This window comes from Hyaena hyaena, unplaced genomic scaffold, assembly GCF_003009895.1.
Source record: "Hyaena hyaena isolate Hyena2069 unplaced genomic scaffold, ASM300989v1 scaffold_2146, whole genome shotgun sequence".
Classification (NCBI taxonomy): domain Eukaryota; kingdom Metazoa; phylum Chordata; class Mammalia; order Carnivora; family Hyaenidae; genus Hyaena; species Hyaena hyaena.
In genome coordinates this window covers 21,473-28,532 of record NW_024082780.1, presented here as the reverse complement: position 1 = coordinate 28,532, position 7,060 = coordinate 21,473, and the positions used below count along the sequence as shown (strand labels likewise).

The 7,060-nt window shown below is 35.0% G+C and overlaps 1 pseudogene; it reads left to right on the top strand.

Moving 5' to 3' along the window:
• Positions 1-1,188: 1,188 nt before the first annotated feature.
• Positions 1,189-1,311, top strand: LOC120227284 (annotated as a pseudogene).
• The last annotated feature ends 5,749 nt before the right edge of the window (positions 1,312-7,060 follow it).

Genomic DNA, 7,060 nt, shown 5'->3' with positions numbered 1-7,060 from the left:
AAAGAAACAAAGTACTGGTAAGTTAAGCTATGTTGATTCTACCTCTTCCCTCACTTGATAAACAATTTAGGGCAAACTTTTCTCTACCTCAATGACCGTACCTGTATTTCCCTAATCTAGTAATAAGGAAAAAACAATGTGGGAAAGAGTAAATTTACATATATAAATCACTGAAGACCTCAATAAATAAATGTTAATACTTTATTATTTTTCTTTTTTTTTTTCTGTATCTTATTAGAAGGAAAGCAGCTGATAAGTCTTTGGTAATTAATTGGTCTCTCAGCCTCCTCTGCTTCTCCCTACAACCAATGAGTTTGTTCTTCGGACCACCAATAGATTAATTTTCTTTCAAGACATTTTTATTTAAATTATTATCCTATTCCTAAAACCTATACTGATAACCCAGTAACTGCCAGTTAGAATTAATTGACGATAAAGGTGCTACCTGAAACATTTTTGATCATTCCACTTAAGAAAGTCTTATTTGATGGTACCCAGTGACAGTACTTAGTAAAGAGAGACTATATCTCTGTAGGAGATATATGTATCCTATACAGTGGGGGCTACATCTCTCTTTTTCACAGTTCAAAGACTAGCATAAGATCTGGCAAAAATAAGCATTCACATGTTTCGTGACTGAATGAATGAATGAGTGAATGAATGTTCTAGTAAAGAGATAAATGTCAAATTTTCTATTTCTTCCTGTTCCAGTTTTGATAGTTGATATGTTTCTAGGAATTTATTCATTTCTTCCAGATTGCCCAATCTGTTGGCATGTAATTGCTCATAATATGCTCTTATTATTGTTTGTATTTCTGCTGTGTTGGTTGTGATCTCTACTCTTTCATTTGTGATTTTATTTATTTGAGTCCTTTTGTTTTTCTTTTTGATAAATCTGGCTAGGGGTTCATCAATTTTGTTAATTCTTTCAAAGAAACAGCTCCTAGTTTTGTTGATCTGTTCTACTGTTCTTTGTCTTTTGTTTTATTCTGATATCATTGATTTCTGATCTAATCTTCATTATTTCCCTTCTGATTGTTTTGGACTTTAATTGCTAGGTTTTTTTTTTTTTTTTTTTTTTTTTTTTTTTTTTTTTTTTTTTTTTTTTTTTTTTTTTTTTTTTTTTTTTTTTTTTTTGCAGCTCCTTTAGGTGTAAGGTTAGGCTGTGTATTTGAAACATTTCTTCCTAACTTTGCACAGTGGCAGTATTGTAGCCAATGAAGTTTACCCAAGGCGCGATTATTGCTAATTGAAAACTTTTCCCAATACCCCGCTATGACGACTTGAGACATTTCTTCCTTCTTCAGGAAGACATGGATTGCCATATACTTCCCTCTTATGACTGTCTTTCCTGCATCCAAAGGTTTTGGACTGCTGTGTTTTCATTTTCATTACTTTCCCTGTACTTTTTTATTTCCTCTTTAATTTCTTGGTTAACCCATTCATTGCTCAGTAGGATGCTCTTTAACCTCCAAGTATGTGTGGTCTTTCCAAATTTTTATTGTGGTTGATTTCAAGTTTAATAGCATTGTGGTCTGAAAATATGCATGGCATAAGACCCATAACCAGTAAATAAATTGAGTCAGTAATCAAAAATCTTCCAACAAACCAAATTCCAGGGCTGGATGTCTTCCCAGGGGAATTCTACCAAACATTTAAAGAAGTTACTACCTTTTATTTTGAAGTTGTTCCAAAAAAAAGTAGGAATGGAGGGAAAACTTCCACATTCCTTCTATGACGCCACCATTACCTTGATTGCAAAACCAGACAAAAACCCCACGAAAAAGGAGAATTGCAATCCAATTTCTTTGATGAACATGAAAATATTCTCAACAAGATACTAGCAAATAAAATCCAACAATAAATTAAAAGAATTACTCACCACAATCAAACAGGATTTATTCATGGACTGCAAGGCTGGTTCAATATCCACAAATAAATCAATGTAACACATCACATTAAAAAAAGATAAGAACCATATGATTCCCCTCAAAATATGCAGAAAAAGCATTTAACAAAATGTGGCATCATTTCTTGATTAAAACTCTCAAGAAATATAATCCTCAATGGGGAAAAGCTGAAATCTTTCCTCCTAAGGTCAGGACTATGACAGGGATGTTCACTCTCATCACTATTCTTCAACACAGTACTGGAAGTCTTAGCCTCAGCAATCAGACAACAAAAAGAAATACAAGACATACAAATTGGCATGGAAGAAGTCAAACTTTCACTGTTTGCATAATACATGATACTCAATGTGGAAAACCAAGATGATTCCACCAAAAAACTGCTAGAATTGATACATGAATTCAGCAACATCACAGGATATAAAATCAACATACAGAAATTGGTAGCATTTCTATACACCAATAATGAAGCAGCAGAAAGATACATCAAAATACTGATCCCATTTCCTGCTCTCAAAGCCATAAGATGCCTAGAAATAAACCTAAACAAAGAGGTTAAAAATATGTACACTGAAAACTATAGAAAGCTTGTGAAAGAAATTGAAGACATAAAGAAATGCAGAAAGATTCCATGCTCATGGATTAGAAGAACAAATATTGTTAAAATGTCAATACCACCCAAGCCAATATACATATTCAGTGCATTCCTTGTCAAAATAACACCAACATTCTTCACAGAGCTAGAATAAACAATAATAAAATGTCGTGTGTAACCAGAAAAGACCCTGAATAGCCAAAGTAGTGTTGAAAAAGAAAACCAGACCTGGAGGCACCACAATTCTGGATTTCAAGCTGTATTACAAAGCTTCAGTCATCAAGACAGTGTGGTACTAGCACAAAAACAGGCACATAGATCAACAGAATAGAATAGAGGACCCAAAAATGGACCCACAAATGTATGGCCAACTAACCTTCAGCAAAGCAGAAAAGTATATCCAATGGGAAACAGTCTCTTCAGCAAATCACATTGGGAAAACTGGACAGCGACATGCAGAATGAACCTAGACCACTTTCTTACACCATATACAAAAATAAATTCAAAATGGATGAAGGATCTAAATGTAAGACAGAAAACCATCAAAATCCTAGAGGAGAAAATAGGAGGAAACCCCTTATATCTCAGCCACAGAAACTTCTTACTAGATATGTCTATGGAGGCAAGGGAAACAAAAATAAAAATGAATTATTGGGACCTCATCTAGATAAAAAAAGCAGCTGTAGTGAAGGAAACAATCAACAAAACTAAAATGCAACTGACAGAATGGGAGAAGATATTTGCCAATGACGTATCAGATGAAGTGTTAGTATCCAAAATATATGAAGAACTTATCAAACTCAACACCCAAAAAACAAATAATCCAGTGAAGAAATGGCCAGTAGATGAACAGACACTTTTCCAAAGACATCCAGATGGCTGACAGACACATGAAGAGATATTTAATATCACTCATCATCATCAAAATACAAATCAAAACCATAAGGAGGTATCACCTTACATCTGTCATAATGGCTAAAATTAACAACACAAGAAAACAACAGATGTTGGCGAGAATGCGGAGAAGGAAACACTTTTGCACTATTGGTGGGAATGCAAACTGGTGCAGCCACTCTGGAAAACATTATGGAGGTTTTCTCCAAAAAAATTGAAAATAAAATTCTCCTATTACCCTGCAATTACACCTCTAGGTATTTATCCAAAGGATGCAAAAATAATTCAAAGAGGTACATGCACTCCAATACTCCAATGTTTTTAGCTGCACTATCAACAATAGCCAAATATGGAAAGAGCCCAAATGTCCGCTGACTGATGAATGAATAAAGATGTGTCACACACACACACACACAATCACACACACGATGGAATATTACTCAGCCATCAAAAAGAACGAAATCTTGCTGTTTGCAACAACATGGATAGAACTAGAGTGTATTATGCTAAGCATGAAATAAGTCAGTTAGAAAAGGACAAATATCATATGATCTCAATCTTATGTGGAATTTAAGAAACACAACAAACACAGGAGAAGTGAAGGAAAAATAGGATAAAAACAGAGAAGGAGGCCAACCATAAGAGACTCAAATACAGAGAACAAGCTGAGGGTTGCTTGAGGAGCGTTACATGGGAAGTGGTCTAAATGAATGATGGGCATTAAAGAGAGAATTTGTTGGAATGAACACTGGGTGTTATATGGAAGTGATGAATCACTAAATTCTATTCCTGAAACCATTATTACACTATAAGTTAACTAACTTGGATTTAAATTTTAAAAGATTAAATTAAATTGATCATTAAAAAATGAAGGTAAATGTCAAATTTTCTTCACAGAAAGAAGCTAATTAAGAATTGCAGTTACAGGTTTAAATAGTGGACATGTGTTATTTTTTATTTCCAGCATATATTCCTCTTTCTTTTGATAGAAGCACCTTAGTTTTCATTTAGGAAACTACTTCTACCATATTGCAAGTGATCTTGGGAGTCAAAATCAACAAGTGTATTCCCTCCATGATGGGGAAGTTGTGAACTGACAAAGCTGGGTCAATCAGCTATTCCAAAGGACTACTCTGTTTTTTCTTTTGAGTATTGAGTGTTTATATTTTCTTTCATTCTTTAAAGGCTGTCCACCATGTTACTAATAAATTGCTTATAGTCTAAGTTAACTACAGTAGGTTTCTATTTCTTACAGTCAAACAATCCAGCCGATATACTACTAATTCTGACTAATATATAACAGATTTGGTTAGGAAAGTAGTCTTATAGGCACATCACAATTTATCTATTAGAATATCATTACCAGTGTGGTGAAATAGTACTGTTTATATCAGCAATATTGATAGGAAATGACAAGGTCATGATTACTGTTAAATATTCCTCCAATTCAACCCAATTTAACATTTTCCTTCAAGTCTGGAAATACATGAAGGATGAAAACACTGAACCCTGAACGATACTGCTCTCTGAGAGACGTAACAGATGCCTGTCATTGAACCTATGACAGCCACTCTTATTCCCAGCCAAGTGGTCCTGAGTTCTTGGCGATTGATTCGCGAACCATGAATCTGTCTGGAGATTACTGAATCAGCTGCTGGCAATGGAGCTTCCTCCTTCTGCAGTTACCTTGACACCATCTTCCATACAGATCCCCCAAACACTACGCTGCAGGCTGAAGTGTGTTCTGTAGAGGTCAAAATAATTTATAACCAAGTAGTGTCATAGAAAAGGTTATTTAGGGGGGAAAAAAGTAACTTTATCAGGCAAATTCCACCATAAAACTGTCTCAAACTATTGGTGCAGATTTTTCACTTCAAAGGTAGCAATGAATTGTTTGATAAAAAGTGTATATGCATCTCAACCATTTTCCAAATTAAATTACAAATTTCCCCTGATTCTAATTTTTCTCATTTTTTAAAGAATCCCTTGAATCAAGCTCTAATACTATGGCATTTGGAAATTCTTCTATTACTCACAGCCTTTCCATCTAAGATGTGGCAGCTGGGGAAAAGGCAAGGGATCTATAACAATTTCTGATCTTTCTCACCAAGGATCCATGCCCCTTTCTGTCAGATTAGCCCATTTGTGTCCTTTTTCCCTTGATTAGTATGTGTTAATTATGTATAGTATGAGAAGACTTTACAACTTTTCTTATTACCAGTGCTAGAACCCATGTATAGCACAAAAAACCTCATGAATACCACTGTTATGTCGCCAATGTTCTGCAGTTGGCACAATGCCTAATTAATTTCTTTTCCTATTAAAATTCAACTGATGATCTCCTGGTCATTTAGTGGGAGAATACAGGACAAAACGTGCATTTCAGCCATCCAAATGAAACACAAGTAAAAACAAAATGGAAACAGATGAATATTGTCCCAATCTCAAAACAATATAGACAATATTTTTTAAATTTTGATTGCTGCAAGTATGAAGATGCACTATCTTATCAAACATTCACTTACATATGTAAGAAAACCAGATCCTTCCGAAATCCAGAATGCAAAACTCTTCAGGCATCTATTTATGAATTGGCTAAACATGAGATCCAGTGTGTTTGAGAAAGGCTAAAGAATGGAGGGTGTTGTAAGCCTTCAAGAATCTCTATGATTTGTCAACTTTAGTGCTATACAACACTAGGGATACAATTTGTAATTAAGCAGCAGAGGAAATAAAAGTATGTGTCAAAATAATATCCAACTAGAATGTGTACAATTTTCATTTGTCTGATATCAAAGGATCTTTAGATCCTAGGCCCCTGTACCCTCTTCAGATAAGAAGTAAATGAACCAGAGAAGAACCTGATTAATAATGCATTCCTATCAACAAGTTACATATATCATTACAGATTCCTGTGAAGGTTTGTGAGCCATTTTTAACAAGAATGGGAAGAGACTACTATCACCAAGTATATTTCTATTAGGGTTAATTACCAAAGAGCACTTCCCTGGGAAGCAACAGCCTCTCATAATAACTCAAGCATGTTTTATAAATGGTTACTCTTCTGACCTACAGCTTCATGATACACATGAGTAGTTAGATGTGAGGGAGTTTGGGGCTCCAGTGTACATAGGGATTAATACCTCTGCTTCACAGACATGCAGACCTCTTAAAAGTATGGATGACAGGGCTCCTTTCCTCTCCTTCATGTCTTTGAAGATGGTGGTGGATCTGAAGTAGGAATCAGTGTCCTTACTGTGTTGAACGTCAACATGGGCATCCATGGACAAACCTGAGTGATTCTGGTACCAATTTTAATCCCTTGAATATCTGTGTCTCTGCTAAATATATCACCCTCTTGGATATTAGTGTCCTTGAGGGCTAGTAATTAAGTCTGCATAATGTTGTTGTTTTTTTTATAGTTACCTTTCTTCTTCTTAGTATTTCTTCCTTTTGCCTGCTAGTTTTCTTCTTTAGGAGAGCTAAGACATTTGTTCCAAAAGTTGACTAGAAATAACACCGCCATGTGTTTGAGCAAGCACACAGATTGTCTTAAGGAATTCCCAGTGAAGACTCTCTGTACTATCTCATCCTCCTAAAGTTAGATCAGATGAGACCTGGAGCAGATTCCTGAATCTAACTGGAGCTTTAACTAAGTGACCTT